The sequence below is a fragment of the Orycteropus afer genome, unplaced genomic scaffold, assembly GCF_000298275.1.
Source record: "Orycteropus afer afer isolate SDZICR_OR568_19922 unplaced genomic scaffold, OryAfe1.0 scaffold00690, whole genome shotgun sequence".
In the NCBI taxonomy this organism is placed as follows: domain Eukaryota; kingdom Metazoa; phylum Chordata; class Mammalia; order Tubulidentata; family Orycteropodidae; genus Orycteropus; species Orycteropus afer.
The window spans coordinates 857,206-875,062 of NW_006922277.1; the positions used below are offsets into that span (position 1 = coordinate 857,206).

The 17,857-nt window shown below is 35.0% G+C and overlaps 1 protein-coding gene across 1 annotated transcript in view; it reads right to left on the reverse strand.

Annotated features, from left to right (window-relative positions):
* Nucleotides 1-17,857, reverse strand: part of POU6F2 (POU class 6 homeobox 2) — a 728,490-nt gene that overhangs the window by 523,308 nt on the left and 187,325 nt on the right. The gene's annotated exons all lie outside the window — the stretch shown is intronic.

Genomic DNA, 17,857 nt, shown 5'->3' on the forward strand with positions numbered 1-17,857 from the left:
CTTCAGTCTTTTCTCCATCTATCACTGCTTATTAGCCAACTGTGAGGATTTTTGTTTTCTTTATATGGAAGTGTAATCCGTACCACAGACTGTAGTCTTTAATCTTCACCAATAAGTATGTCAAGTCATCCTCACTTTTTCAGCAAGCAAATTTGTGTCATCTGTATCACAGGTTGCTAATGAGTCTTCCTCTAATCCTGATGCCATCTTCTTTTTCAAACAATCCAGCATCTCAGATTATTTGCTTAGCATACAGATTGAATAAGTATGGTGAAGGGATATAATTCTGACACACACCCTTCCTGATTTTGAACCATGCAGTATCCCCTTGTTCTGTTCAAACAACAGCCTCCTGGTCTATGTACAGTTTCCTCATGAGTACAATGAAATGTTCTAGAATTCCCATTCCTCTCAATGTTATCCATAATTTGTTATGGTCCACACAATTGAATACTTTGGCACAATCAATAAAACATAAGTAAACATCTTTCTGGTATTCTTTGGTTTCAACTAAGATCCACCTGATACCAACAATGATATCCCTCATTCCACATTCTTTTCTGAGTCCAGTTTGCATTTCTGGAAGTTCTCTGTCAATATACTGCTGCAACCATTTCTGAATTCTCTTCAGTAAGATTTTACTTGCATGTGATATTAATGATACTGTTCAATAACTTCCACATTCTGTGGGTTCACCTTTCTTTGGAATGGGTACAAAATATGGATCTCTTTCAGTCAGTTGACCGGGCAGCTGTCTTCCAAATCTCTTGGCATAGCCAAGTGAGTGCCTCCAGCATGACATTTGTTTGTTGAAACATCTCAATGGGTAGTCTGTCAATTCCTGGAGCCTTATGTTTTGCCCATTCCTTCAGTGCAGCTTTGACTTCTTCCTTCAATACCATTGATTCTTGATCATCTGCCACCTCCTGAAATAGATGAACCCTGACCAATTGTTTTTGGTATACTTACTCTGTGAATTCCTTCCATCTTCTTTTGAAATTTCCTGCATCATTCAATATATTTCCCATAGAATTTTTCAATATTGCAATTTGAGATTTAATTTTTTTCTTCAGTTCCTTCAGATTGAGAAATGCTGAGCATGTTCTTCCCTTTTGGTTTTCTAACTCCAGGCCTTTGCACATTTCATTGTAATTATTGACTTGGTCTTCTCGAGCTGCTCTTTGAAATCTTGTGTTCAGCTCTTTTATCTTGTCATTTCTTCCATTTGTTTTAGCTACTCTCCATGCAAGGGCAAGTTTCAGAGTCTCTCCTGACATCCATTGTTGTCTTTTCTTGCTTTCCTGTCTTTTTAATGACCTTTTGCTTTCTTCATGGATGATGTTCTTGATGTCATCCTACAATTCCTCTAGTTTTTGGTCATTGGTGTTCAATGTATCAAATCTATTCTTTAGATGGTCTTTAAATTCAGGAGGGATATAATTAAGGTCATATTTTGGTTCTCATGGACTTCTTTCAATTGTCTTCAGCTTCAACTTGAACTTGCATATGAGCAGTTGATGGTTAGTTCTACAATCAGCTCCTGGCCTTGTTTTGGCTGAAGATATTGAGCTTCTCCATCTGCTTGCCAAGATGTAGTCAATCTGATTCCTGTGTACTCTGTCCGGTGAAGTCCGTGTGTATAACTGCTGTTTGTGTTGTTGAAAAAAGGTATTTTCAATGAATAAGTTGTTGGTCTTGCAAAATTCTATCATGCGGTCTCCAGCATTATTTCTATCTCCAAGGCCATATTTTCCAACTACCAGTTATTCTTCTTTGTTTCCAACTTTTGCATTTCCATCTCCAGTGATAATCAACACATCTTGATTGCTTGTTTGGTCAACTTCAGACCGCAGAAGTCAGTAAAAATCTTCAATTTCCTCATCTTTGGCTTTGGTGGTTGGTGGGTAAATTTGAATAACAGTGGTATTAACTAGTCTTCCTTGTAAGCGTATGGATATTATGCTATCACTGACAGCATTGTACTTTAAGATAGGTCTTAAAAATTTGTAAAAGTTAAAACTATAAAACTCATCAAAGAATAAATAGGGGCAAATCTAAGGGCCCTAATACATGACATAAATATAGTATCACACATAACTAAAAACATACAAACAGAAGAAGACAGACTAGACAATTGGGACATACTAAAAATTAAATATTTATGTGACTAAAAAGACTTCAACAAAAGAGTACATAGAGAAGCTACAGATTTGGAAAAAAGTTTGGCAAAGACACACCCAACAAGGGACTAATCTAAAATTTATAGAAACCTTCAATACCTCAACAACAAAAAGACAAACAATTCAATTAAAAAATGGACAGAGGACATGAACAGATATTTCACCAAAGAAGATATTCAGGTAGTCAACAAAAACATTTTATGTGAATGATCATTAGGCATTAAAATGCCCTGTCATCAAGTCAATTCCAATTCATAGCAACCCCATAGGACAGGGTAGAATTGCCCTTTAGGGTTTCCAACGTGTAAACCTTTACAGAAGCAGACTCCTTCATCCTCCTCCTGCAGAGTGGGTGGTGGATTTGAACCACCACTAGCCATTGGAGAGATGCAAGTCAAAACAACAATGAGATATCATCCCACCCCGGCATTAATAGAAAAGTTCAGAAAACAGAAAACAACAGATGCTGACAAGGATATAGAGAGACATGAACCCTCATACACTGCTGGTGGGACTGTAAAATGAGCAGCTACTGTGGAAAACAATATGGCACTTCCTTTTTATTTCCTTAAAAAGTTAGAAATAGAAATATCATATCATCCAGCAATTCCACTGCTAGGTATATATCCTAGAAAAATAAGAGCTGTCACACAAATAGATATATGCACACCCATGTTCATCACAGCACTATTCACAACAGCAAAAAGATGAAAACAATCTAAGTGCTAATCAATAGATAAATGGACAAACAAACTATGGTACATTCACACAATGGAATGCTACACAACATTAAAAAACAATGACAAATTTTTGAAATGCCTCATAGCATGGATGAATCTGGATGACATTATGCTGAGTGAAATTAATCAATCTCAAGTAGACAAATATTGTATGACACCACTACTAGAAAAAGTCAAGAAAATGTTTACACCCAGAAAGAAACATCTTTTGAAGGTTACCTGAGATGAGAGCAGAAAGGAGGGTAAATTGCTAACTTGAAGGTAGACATGTATTAACTTGGGTTAAAAGAAAGGCAATATTCAATGAGTGGGAGGTCAGCACAAAATGATCAAGGCAAAGGAAGACACTGGGAAGAACACGAGTATTGAAAGCAACATAGGTAAATACTATTACATACGCATTCCTACAATAAAAGTAATAATAATCTACAAGTGGATTCATTGATAGATACATAAACTGAACAGTATATATATATATATATACATATATATATATTTTTTTTTCTTACATCTGTCCCTAGGTAGGTAGGATATGAGCCTCCAGTGTTTACCAAGTGTGGATGATGTCCAGGAATATCCAATTCAGAAACGGTTAAGTTCAAAAAACGTTTATCTGGCACTTAATATATGCAAGATCTGTTATCTGTCCTCTAGGAGCTCACTACCTAGGAAGGGAGACACATGAAAATGCTTAAGTCATTATACTACAAAGCATACACTGAAAATGGCTACAAAAGAGATTAAAAACTGATACAGTCTAAGAGCAAGGGGACACAGGATTCATTGTAATTTCAGAAACCAAGAAGCTTAGCCAAAATAATTTTGACCATAAAGAAGAAAAATGGCCACAGACTGGGATACACTCAATAAATATTTGTTGAATACATTAACCTCTCAATAAGTTCATTATAAGCAATTTAGGAAACATATCCAGATATTAAATGGTATTTGCACCTGCCCTATTCACATAGTTGAAAGGAAGTGATATTGGCTAACAATATACTGTTATATAGATTCTATAGATTTTTCTTTAAAAAGCTAATATCTGATAGGGAAATTATATCTCTGAAGGATCAGAATTAAAAAAAACAAGGTGTTCTTTGAAAAAGTAGTATAAAATACTGTAATTTTCATGGCTAATTATCTTTTAAAAAGTCTTATAGTGAACAAGCCCAGAATAGTTTCAATAAAGAAGGTTAGCTACAAACTCTTAGTGATATCAAAGGCCACTTAAGTTGTAAGGATCTTGAGGAAGGAAAGGTTCTGAACCATGATGAAATGTAAAAAACAAACCACTTGCTGCCAGGTCGATTCTGACTCATGGTGACCTTGTTTGTGTCAGAGTAGAACTATGCTTCATATGGTTTTTCAATGGTTGTGATCTTTAGTAAGTAGATCACTAGGCCTTTCCTGCAAGGAAAGAAGGTGATGGACTTGAACTCCAGACTTTTGGTTAGCAGTCAAGCAAATTAACTCTTTGCACCATCCAAGGACTTCCATGAAACATAAAAGCAGAGCAATCAACCAAGGGCCCCCCAACTTTTTTTTTTTTTTTTTTTTGGTAAATCTAGAAAAAGCAATTATTTCTGCTAAGTGCTGACTTTTAGTCAGGACTGATTAAGAATACAATTTAATTTTTATAAAATTATGAAAAATAGGAAGATTTAGCTATGGAGGGCATCACTTGATGAAAGTGTCTTCTAGATGGCAGCTAGAAGGGAATGGGATGGAAAAGGCAAATTAGAGCTGGGTGAAAGTTTCAGTCAATACATCTGTACCCAATTCAGACCAAAGCAGGAAGAAGTTGGTTTTCTTTCCACTGTAAAGTACAGACTTCTTAATATAGTCTACCTTTCATTTCTTTCCCCAACTTTGTCCTCTCCATGTTGACACCACCCAATGGGGCAGCCAAGTGGTTATCCAATGAGAAAGTCACAGAAAGAACAGCCATAAAAGCTGGAACATCTAAGGACAATATATCTTATAAACTCAGTGAAGAAAGTCAAAACTGTAAATGGACACATATATGAAGGGAATGGTCATTGCCCTTGGCTTAAAGAAGAGAGTGTCTCTTCTACTTAATGTGACCACAAAAATGTACATTAACTTAATCTGAAAGTTTGATTTAATGTTTTTCAATTTCACCATCTATTTATCAACATTAATCAACACATTTTAATTAAGTGGCTATAAACTAAAAAGAAAATCAAACCTATTGCCATAGAGTCAATTCCAATTTATATGGGACAGGATAGAACTGCACTTCAGAGTTTCTGAGGCTGAAATGTTTACAGAAGGAGACTGTCACATCTTTTTCCTGTGGAGCCACTGATAGGTTCAAACTGCCAACCTTTTGGTTAGCTGGGGAGAGTGTAAACATGGCACCACCAGAGCTTCTTCAAGTAGTTCTAAAAGTGTCAATAATTTCTGATAAATGTTCATGCAGCATAAATAGATTTTAGTACTCTCATCTATAATCTGTAAATATCCCCAATAAAGATAATAACACCTTTTAGAAATCTAATTATGTCTTCAGTTATCTATTTAACCTACTTCAATATTCATAGCATGTTCTACTCTTGGAAGTGTTGCATTGATGTATTTTTTGAGGTTGTCATCTTATTTTTGGTTACTATACATATACCTAACCAGCATTTCAAACGCACCAGCCGCTTCTTGGAAGGAAGACTGCACAATCTACTTTCATAGAAAAAGCACCTCGGAAACCCAAGGAGGGGTCGCTATGAGTCAAAATCAACTTGATGGCAGGGAGTTTGGTTTTTTTGGTTTGATACATATGCATATATAAAGGAGCTCTGTTGACATAGTGGATAAGACATTTGGCTGCCTTTCCAACCAGAAAGTCAGCAGTTCAAACTCATCACCCATTCAGTGGAAGGAAGATGGGGTGATCTACTTCCACAAAGATTTATAGCATCGAAAACCCAATGGTGGTTGTTATGAGTCAGAATCGACTCAATGTCAGTGAGTTTGATTGTTATATATAAGCTCTGGTGGTGCTGTGCTTAAGGCATTATGCTGCTAACCAAAAAGTCAGTGGCTTGTAGCCAACAGCCGCTGCCTGGAAGGAAGATGAGGCGATCTGCTTCAGTAAAGATTTACATCCTTGGAAACCCAAGGTGGGTCTCTATGAGTTGGAATTGACTCAGTGGCAGTGAGTTTGGGGAGTTTTGGCTATATGTGTATTTTTTTCATTCATGAAGGTTAGAAAAGCCTAATTAAACATTGGCTATAAAATTCCCTAAGGAATGAAGACATCATGGATTTCTAGTTACAAACATATTGCCATAGTTAAAACATAACTAACCCTTTGAAAGAAGTGGTTCACTAGGGACAGTAAAAAGCTCCCCACTGGAATAGAGAAAGCCAAAAATGAATTGAATCCTCATTACCTCAGGAAAACCAAACTCACTACCATCGAGTTGATTCTGACTCGTAGTGACCCCCATTGGGTTTCTGGAGTTGTAAATCTTTACAGAAGTAGATCTTCCCATCTTTCTTCCATGGAGCAGCTAGTGGATTTGAACCACTGGCTTTCTAGTTAGCAGCCAAATGCCTTATCCACTACACCACAGGAGCAGAGATTATTCTGTATCTAGCTTGAATTTTGTAAATAGTTATTGAAGCAGACTGTCTCATCTTTCTCCCACAGAGAAACTGGTAGGTTCAAACTACCAATTTTTTGGTTAGAAGCTGAATGCTTTAACCACTACACCATGAGAGCTCTTAGTGATGAAGATTAAAGACTACACTCTGCAGTATGGATTATATCTCAACATAAAGAAAATGAAAATCCTCACAACTGGACCAATAAGCAGCATCACAATAAATGAAGAAATGATTGAAATTGTCAAAGATTTCATAATACTTGGTTCCACAATCAGTACTCAAATAGAGTATCAGTCAAGAAATCACATGACATATTGCACTGGGCAAGTCTGCTGAAAAAGATGCCTTTAAACTGCTGAAAAGCAAAGATGTTTCTTTGAAGACTAAGGTGTGCCTAACCCAAGCCATGGTATTTTCAATCACCTGATATGCATGTGAAAGATGGCCAATGACTAAGGAAGACCGAAGAGAGTTGATGCTTTTGAGGGGATGTTGGCGAAGGATACTGAAAGTACCATGGACTGCCAGAAGAACTAACAGATCTGTCCTGGAAGAAATATAGCTGGAATGCTCCTTGGAAGCGAGAATGGCTACACTTCATTTGACCTACTTTGTTCTGCTGTGCATGGGGTCACTATGAGTCAGAAACGACTTGACAGCACTTAACAACAACAACAACAACAACAACACTTTGTTCATGTTGTCAGAAAGACCATTCCCTAGGGAAGGATCTCATGCTTGGTGAAGTAGAGAGTCAATGAAAAAGGGGAAGACCTCAACTAGATGGATTGAAACCAGTGGCAGCAATGATGGTCTCAGGTATAGCAAGTATTTAGAGGCTGGTGAAGACTGGGCAGTGTTTGGTTCTGTTGTACATAGGGTCACTATGACTCGGAGTGGACTCAATGGCACCTAACAACAACAACAACAGCTTGAGTTTTAGCTTTTATGGAGAAAGTTTGATTAAGAAAGCAGGTGTTATCATGCAAAATCTCTGCCTAGTCTAATTATTAGTATTTAATCTATACTCCCTAGAGGCCATGATCAGAGTAATAAGCCATTTCTAAGTCCTATGCTCTATTAGTGTAAGAAATGGAGGAAAAGATTTTGGGTTTAAGGGGCCTCTTGTCTGCAGGTACTTTGCTTACCTTCAGTACTCTATCTGATTGGTATTTGAACTCTCATGTTTGTTGTTAGCTGCCCTCTAGTCAGCCCCAGACTCATGGTGACTCCATGCACAATGAAGCAATATGCCACCCCATCCTGTAGCATCCCCATGATCATGGGTTGTGGGTCAGACCATTAATCTGTAAGACTTTTGTTGGCTGATTTTTGGGAGCAGATCACTAGGCCTTTCTTCCTAGTCCACTTTATCTGGAAGCTTCTCTAAAACCTGTTCGGCATTACAGCGACACACAAGACTCCACTGACAGACAAGTGTTGGCTGTGCATGAAGTGTATTGGCTGGGAATTGAAATCTTTTGTTACTTAGGAGGAAAATGAAGGACAAGAGATAATAATCCTTGGCCTAGGTCATAAGCAATGATTTGAACCTGTATTACTGGTCTCCAAAGACCATAATCCTTCTATAACACCATTCTTCTCAATTCTTCATGAGACTTAAATGGAATACTTCTCTCCTGTAATTTTCTATACTTCACCTTGATATGGTCAAAAAAGTATCCTATAAAAGATCACTGAGCACTTAAGTGGAAGCAAATGCTGTATTCCTCATTTTGGCAACAGTGTGGACCAGGTAGAGAGAAATAAATATGCTGTTGGCTTTAGAGAGGGCATATCCCCATGGAAAGACAGTGTATATGCTTTGGAAAAACACCATCCAAAGTCAGGCAGCCACCAGGTGTCCAATCACAAGTTAGAGATGCATTTGCTGCTGCCCACAGACATCTGATTTGATATCACTTTTCAATGCTAGAATTATTTTAAATCTCTATTATTCGGAAGAATCACATACTACACTATTTTAAATTTAGAAATGAGTAACATATGTAATTTCCCATTCTTCCATCCTGGCTCACCTTACTCACATGCTCCTCAAGATAAAGATGCTAAATTATTGTCCCCTCAAAAAGCTCGTCATCCATTTACAGATCTGAATCCTTTCCTGAATGGACTTTGAAAGAAGTAAAGGGGTGCTGGCATCAGGAAGAAAAGATTCCATAAGTTTTTTGAGATAGAAATCCCTGGAGGCTGATGCATCCTTCTGCAGAAGGATGGCTAATTCTGAAGGCCTCAGAACATTGTTGTTAGTTTTTTTTTTTTCTAGTATCTACTGCTAAAAATTAATCGAATTCTTTCTAAAAATGGCAAGCTCATTTTCAACTATTAATCGGTGGTATGGCTGGCATTGGTTGAGTGCTGGTAACATTCCAGGACTCTATAGGAATCTCCGTATGTTACACATTATTTAAACCTCAACACTACGCAATGAAGAGCCTTAGTTAGTTGTTATTGAATTGTCTCCAATTCATGGCAATCTTATGTAAAACAGAATGCAATGTTACCAGGTCCTGCATCATCTTCATGACTGCTGATGTATTTGAGTCCGTTGCTGTGGATATTATATAGTGCCTTCCAACCTAGGAGGCTCATCTTCCATTACTATGTTCAAAAATATTTTGTTGTGATCTGTGGAATTTTCACAGACAAATTTTTGCAAATAGATCACTAGGCCTTTCTAGTCTCTCTTAGTTTGGAAGCTCCACTGAAATCTGTCCACCATGGATGACAATATGACAAACTGACAGTTGGTGGCCCTATGAAGTGCCATCAATAACTCTACTTAAAGACAGAGAAGCTAAAGCTTAAACATGTTACATACCTTGCTCAGTCAGCAAACATGGTAGAGCCAAGCTCAAATCCTAGCAGCCTCACTTCAGAGCTTTAAACCATTATATTATACCAGAAAAGAAATAAACAAGAATCCTGGAAAGGGAGTAGAGGCAGGAAAGACAGGTAGGTAAAGATAAACCTAGTTCATTCTCCCTTTGAACATGACCAGGAAATAATTACTGAAGAATAGTATTTGTGTTTTACAGCACAAGCCACATACTATGATTAAAACAAACAAAAAACATTGTGAGTATAATTTTTCACCAGTTACTTAATAACCCTCTCATATTTCCTACTTTTGGAGATAATAGTTTCCTCAAATGTGGAGTTTTCTGACCTTTGAAAACTTCCTGCATCACTTTGAAAATTTAGACTTACTGAGGAGTTCATAGGAAATGGCAAAGTGAAATAGAATGTTACGGCATAATACTGACTGCAAACTACTCAAGGGCGAATTGACCACACCTTGTTTACTTTTGCATCCTCGCAATCCAGCTTGGCAGGTGACCTAGGTGAAGTGCTCAATAATGTCTGGCATATTCTCCACTGAGTGCCCAGAACACAATACAGTGCCCACCAGAGAGCAAGGACTGCATAAATATTGGTTGAATGGATAAATTCATTGTTGAACATAGAATGAATAAACTGTGTAGTATAGAGTATACAAGGTATATGTTTTCAGGTCAACTACATGCTAGAATGACACTGTATAGGTGCACAGCTCCTTTGAATCAATATGCCAAAGAAGCACAAAAGTAAGAAAGCTAGTTTCAAAACACTTCACAGCAAAGAAGAGAAATACAAGAAATGGAGACATACTGAGTTGATGAAAATTCCTAGGAAAAGTAATTTCAAAGATTCAATATAGAAATGATCCCAGTATATCGTGGTTTTATTTTCATCAATTGTTTTATTTCCAGAGGAAATGCTGGCTCTTCTTCTAACTTCTGTAAAGTGTGCTCCCCCATCCCTGCCCCACCCCCACCGAAAAATAGAGTCTTTCTTTGTATGGCTGTGTGACTGTCAGAGAGCAAAAGGAAAAATGTGTCGAATTTTGACAGAGAATAATAATAATAAAAACCTCCTTTATTTATTCTTCAGTACCTTCTCTAGAAAAGGGCATATATACCAAGAATGGCATAAAATGACAAATATAATGGCACTGTAATTTCAAAGAGTACAAAATATTAAAAACTTGATAACCATTGTAAAATAGACTCATAATTAAATTTGTATTGAAAATGTCATCACCTTTTCATCTATATATTTCATATTTCTATATATTAAATATATGAAATCAATTTTTAGAGTATTTAAAAACTAATTTCACATTTGTATTTATTTCATCTCACAGGCACAATGGTGGCATTTGGCTTTTACATTGCATGAAGTATTTCATTGTTTAAACTAATTTCAAATATTGTTAAATAAAAGCATTAAAAGTTTTTTCATGTTCACTTGTTAAATATTCAACCATTGTCACATTAAAGCAAACACTTTCAGCCTTTAAATTTTAAGTCATCTTTATTTTCTGTTCCAAGTTGCAAAAATGTTATATTACCAAAAAAACTGACAAAACAGCTCAGTAACTAATATAAACATGCAATTTTAATGCCTTATAATCACACAAATCAATATGAGATTTTTGTACTTGTGCATGACCTTCTTCAAATTATTCCCCCATTTTGGCTGGATCAGAATGAGTGTGGGCTATTTGATAAAAAACAAAACAAAAAAAAGCTTAAGTGTGTGAAATAAGAGCCCTCGCCTCTTCTGCCAGACTCCTCTTGACAGAAAGATGATAGAAGCATCACATCCCTGGGAGAGTAAATGCAAACTGACAAGAGATGAGCCTTTAGATGTTGAATATAATCTTGAATTGTGCTTGAAGTGTCTTATTATCTTGTCTTTTGATGTTTGAAGGGGTGGCTCATTGTTAGAAAAAGGAAAACCCTCACGCATCTTTGCCATCTTTAAAAATTGTTTGGCCTTTAACAACTGCTTTTCCAACTAATGTCCATTTCTCTTGACAATAAATATGGCAGGTCATCGGCAAGTGACAAACAATTTACTTTACATACCACACTCTTATGGGTTTTGAGAGCTCATGTGGAAGTGTATTTTTAAAAGCCTGGAGAAATTAGCAGTATTACAAATGTTAAGAAGTCGGAGGTCCCTGTGCATACACTGATGTGAAGTTACTCATCACGGTTTTTTCTTGCTGTTTCTTGTTTGATATCTCTCTGGTCCCAGATTCAAAATTTATACTTTTTATTTACCATTGACTAAAAATAGCCAAGGAAAATGAAAGAGTAACAACTGATTGCAATAGATCTCATGAAGAAGATGCACTAATACAGATAGATTCCTAATGCACATTGCAAAAGGCAGAGAAATATATAAACAAAATCATATTTTTAAGTAGGAGATCAAGATCAGCATTGAGCTTGCTTCATTTTGCCTCTTATCACAGATGCTTCAGCCCTTTAAAATATCTATTGTAGTTTTGGGTACCACGACCCCTCATAGTTAACCATTTGGTTTTTGTGTTTTTAACTTAAAAGTTTAATGATGTTCCTAATCGATAGGATACCTTAGCGGCTAAATCACAGTCATACTAGTTTTCTGTCACCCAGCCAGATTCTGTGAAAGCTTTCAAGATCTTTTCTTAGACCTCAGTCACTCTAAGAATCCATAAGAATTCTCAAAAGGACCATAAACTGTTACAGGGTTCAGGTTATTGTATCATTATAAAAACATATTGATACACTACAGATGACAAGATGGGTAGCTCCCATTCCAGCCTTGTGCAACCATCTCCATGCCATCTGCAGTCTCCCATCTGACCAGCTCTTTTTCTTAAAGTAGGTGGCTATAGGCATTAATCCTTTTAAAGAATGACACATAATTTTTATCACTCTTCTAATAGCCTACAGATCCTAAATGGCTTGTTAGGAGATTACTATGAATATGAAATGTGAGAAATAAAGATTCCAGAAAAGACATAGACCAGTGTACACGAAACTTTGAATTCCTTCTTAGGTAACTGAAGAATGAAACCTGCCTTTATCTTAGGAATCAGAATAAGATAATGTCATTCAACACCTAAAACAGTGATGTATAAGTTTCTCCCCAAAAGTTTGTGGAAAGTTTCCCTGTTGATCAAAATGTTCCCTGTTCTGAATATTTACCCATTATTCCTAGATAACAGTGGTCTATATGCATGTAATTAAACAAAACCATTAAAATGTTAACTTTATTCACTATTTCTTGTATGCTTCTTTTTTGGCAAATTATATGTTTCCCTTTTGACACATTTCTATTTTGCAACATTATGTTCTATATAATAGATATATTGAAGGAAAAAAATGCCAGTTTTAATAAAGTACAATTCATCCTCCAACATTACCTCATATCTATCTGTTTCTACATACAGGAAGATGTGTTTTTTCATTTGATTTTTTATTCTTTTACCCTTGGTTGATTCTGGCAAAAATTCACTCTGCAATAATAACTTTTCATGCTTTTTAAACGGTTCTAAAATGTTTGATTTTTAAATCAAATTAATCCCTTATCCACTCTCCTCTTCAACAGTGATGATTCCCACCTGCAGTAATTCTCTTAATCATTAATTTATAAAATTGAATCTTCCCAAACTGATATTAAAAGACAAATTACCACATATGTGGCCATCAAGAATTGCAAAAGGAAATTAATTATATCACACTATTTAATAGCAAATATTTAACACATGATTTCTTTATTTTGCACCACTCACCCACTCTACCTGATATACGTACATATAAATGTATATTTACACACATGAAGTCTTTGCAGAAATGTGCAACAAATTGTCTATACTAGCTACTGAACACATGCCTTTTTCTTAAAATGGAAATAAATAAATACATATTTATTTTAATATATGTCTATCCCATAAATAGACAAACATTTAGGTTCCTAATATTCAGGTTTCGAGAATATTTCCTAGGTAGGGAAAGCTTTGTATTCTTTTAAAAATATTTTTTTTCTATAAATAAAATTGTATAGATTCCTCCAAATCTTTACAGAAGTCGGTTGCACAAATTCTAAGGAATCCTATTGTTTCCTTTGCTTTGATAATTGCTACACTTAGAGGACACTTGTCTTGGATTATAGCCCAAGTATAAGCAATGCTACAATTAGGTGCTCTTTATTGGTAAACGATTCATTTTAATAAGTTTATTGGGAAATCATTTTTAAAATATACATAGGTATAGGAGAAGTACATTTAAGTGACATTGGATAGGATGAACTAAAAAAATGCTTATTTTTACAAATTAGCCTTTATTAATTATATGATAAAGAAAATACATGTATACTACAAATTTAGTAAACAATTTGAAACATCATAAGAAAGTAGGAGAAGATATGGAGAAAAACACATCATAAAAGCAAAAATGTTTTACATGGACAGCATTGCATTTATTCATTGTGCAAGCACAGTGGCAAGGAAAAAAATATGAGGACATAAAAATAAAGTATCAAAGTGATAAGAAAATGGAAAATATATGCATTTTTATTTTAAAACACAATACCAATATTAACCTTTAAATATAACCTTGCTTGTTTCCACAAACTTTTGTCACATTAGGGATTTTTCCTCATTAATGGGATAAAATTAAAATAACACAACACTTGGAAAGTACATCAATCTTTGAAACATTGATTATCCTACAGGAAAAAGTGAAATACTAAGAAAAATGCTAATGCCAGATAGTATCATGTAGGACAAATATGTTTGTTAAATTGTTTCACATTGACTAGTTTTGATATATTATAATTGTCCTAACAATATTTTGGCATTCTACCTCAAATTCAGGCTAACTTAACAGGTTTTATTTTGGTTATTAGCTAAGACCATTTTTCACATGGCAAATTGGAGATTTTACTATCATACTACATGCAGGTTTCATTGCAGAATCTTTTTCAAGTAGTCTTCAGAGTAGCAACCCTTTTAAGCATTTATTTTGTATATAATAATATTATTTATTTTCTATAATTATATTCCAATTATTTTTCCCTCATATTTTCAAAGAGTTTTGCAGCCCTCCAATAAAAGTGACTAAATGTATCGATTATGTTATTCCAGGAGACTAATATTTTTATTTTTAAAAAAGTATATCCTTGTCTCAAGACCTTAAAAGCACTTTTAAAAGGGAAGAGTATAAGAAAAGTTGGGGCATGGAATCTTAAATAAAATAAATTCTCAAAAAAAGTAATGATATTCACATGAAATACTAGGATAAATAAAATCACAACTAAGTATTTAAAAAATACGTCAGGAGCTATGCATCTTGACTAGATGGTTTTTGAAAATTATCTTTGAGTATTTACAAAGCAAAGTTAATTTTTATTTATCTGAAAATATACAAGCTTTTTTTAATCAAGAGATTGAACATTCTTTCTGATCTCTACATTCACACTAACAGAGCTTAGACCATTTCTGCTAGCTCAAAACAGAGTAAGGGTTGTCATCAAACAAGCCTGTCCTTGTTTCATATTTTTATAAAAACTGGTTTTGAGAATCAGAACATGGGAATTTACATGTAAAAGATTGAATCAGGTCAACATCTTTACTAAAAGCATATCATCAGAAGCGTCCATATTGCCAAACACCCAAATACTCCTTTATGAATGAATTTTTTATATAAATGTTACTCAAAGGTATTCCCAAAGAAAAGTCCAATTTAGAACTTCATTCAGGCTCATGGCATGGTAAAGTATATATTCAATTTGTAAAATCTATGCTAAAAACTAAAATAAATCTCACTTACCTCTTTCTAAAAGAAAATAAATTTGAATTTTAAAAGAGTAAACATTAAAAAGTAAGACAGAAATGGCATTAAGAAGAGGAAAACTGATCAGAAATATAGAACCTAGGAAGACAACAAACAAAAAAATTCCAGAGCCATGTTGTATATTAAAGAGAAACCCATCTGCTGAAGAATGGCAACTGTTACTGTGAGGTTTCTCTAGCTACTTCTGCCTTTGGATATTTTTTAAAAATTTATTAACCTGACAGCAGGAAACTTTATACAGATTGCCCCCTGACAGGGGGCCAGTTTGCTATAAACACTTTGCTATCTTTTTCTTTAGCATAAGAAAATCAAGAAACATGTTAAGTGAAGCTAGATGCCTATTTGGGCAAATTGACTACTCCCCCCGACGGTATCTACATTTCCATGGAAGACCTGAATAATCAGGAACAGCCCAACAGCACAACTGAACCTTCAACCCTTCCTCCTTCACTTCTACTTTCTTTTTAATGTGTGAATGTCTGATGTATTATTAATCTTCAAACTTAAACCAGCAAGGTCGTCAATCAAAAAAGTACCAGTTCTCTCACAAATTACGTGTTTACTGTCTAATAACAAGAAAGGTACACCTGAAACAGTTACTGAAGTCTCATTTTTTAAGTAGACAAAATAATATTTGGTCCAGTCTTGAATAGAATACTGCCCAATCTATAATTAAGTCAGGTAGTTAAGAAAGAAGGCAATCTATTTAAGGGTTGAGACTTGGGAGCTTGATCTTGGATGCACCTCCATTTATTAATTATGACATAAACTGGGCTGGGTGAACTATGAAAACACTATTATGCCATGTAACCTTTAAGTCAGAAACATACAAATATTAAAAAGACTAAAAACATTATCAAGAAAAGGATGATAATGCAAATTAATATAATTTCTATACTTTGTCTTATTTCCAGTTGTTTACAGGGCAATTTACCAACGGTAACAACAAAATATAAGAATTACAGCACTGAGAATAAAAGAAAAAAATTTAAAACCATATTCACACTTTGAATTGCTAGTGTGTTAGTTACCATATAGTATTCTTGGACACTGCAATATTGAGCTTCTGTCTTTAAATAGAGGTCTGACCTGAGCACCCCAAGCATGGCAAAGAGATAGAAAGGGAAGGCAACTAAGAAACTCTTCACTGAATCTTCTGCCATGTATTGTACACTCTCCACCATTGAAGAGCCACTTAGAAATGAGTACAGCTCAATGAATGAATATAATGAAAAGTTTGAATGTTAGTGCCATTCTATATGGATTTATTATTATTTCAAAGCTTACACATTAATGCTATTTTAAAATGGCTTTATTTACCTATGTTGCATTACTATGATTTTCTGGGGGGAAAATTAAATTAAATTTGTCTGGACACACACTGTTAAAATCAGTCACTGGATTTTTTTTTTTAAAAGAAATGTCTCAGTGTATTTGATTTTCTTAATTGTAAGAAATATATCTAATGTACAGTTCCCCCCTCAGTAGTCAGATAGCAGCACAACAGGGCTTGTTTGACTATTAAACCAGAATTGATTTTTAACAAATACCTTATCATGCATCCCATTTACTTACAGAAATACGAGTTTCTACTGATATCTTTTAAGTAACTGCTTTTAGTTGGAATTACTCAAATTATTTTGTTGATTTAAAGATACTCTGTTTAGATATTCCCCTAGCAAAACACACTCTCTTCTGTGGAACCGAATATGAATTTCCAATTTATATAATATAGAAATTTGAAAAATATAAAAATGTGATGCAAAGGGTAGATAAATATATTTCTTTAGGGAGTTTTATCCATCACCTCCTAGCTTGGGCTTAAGCCCTATATACTGATTACTGGCCCCAACATATTTTATGAGAATATTGTAAACATCTATGACCCTGAAACCTTGAAAGAGATGTTTAAAGAAGTAATAAAGACAGTGATACCATAAGGAAGGCCTCCACTTTGCACAAGCTGGAAGCAGCATCCAAACAACGTTCAGTCCCCATAATGCCCTGCCAATGACCTCCACGCTGACCTACAGAGACCACTGTCTCAAGGGGTGACAGACAATTTAGTCCTTTATCCTTTTGTCATTGAAAACTACTTCACTGCTATAAATTCTAATCAAGTCAAACTGGATGGCAATTTCTTAAAAAAAAAAAAATCTTATAATGCACGTTTTCTGTCAGAAAGATAACCAAAAGGCAAAGAAAAACAGTACAGATTGGATGTTTCCTAGCAAGGGGGAATCACTGTCCCAACTTTCAACCCTCTTCCAATATTTCACAGATAAATGACGTTGCAAATACCCACTCTTCCAAGTATCATTGCATGCAATTTCTTTTAACCTAGAAAAACCCAGTATCATAAGAGAAAACAAACCACCAATTTTTATTTCAGGTACAATGTTTATAAATATATTTTTGTTTACATCCAGTTCCAGGCCCTAGAGCTGTACAATACCCAATTCATGTACAATATAGTACAACTAAGGAGTAAACCACAGAGACTAACAGCAGCCACCCATGATAGCTGGACTTAAGAAAAACAATCATTGAGAGTTAACTTGAAACAATGAGAATTTTCCCAGGAGCAAAACTGTTAATAAATCATCTTTGAAAT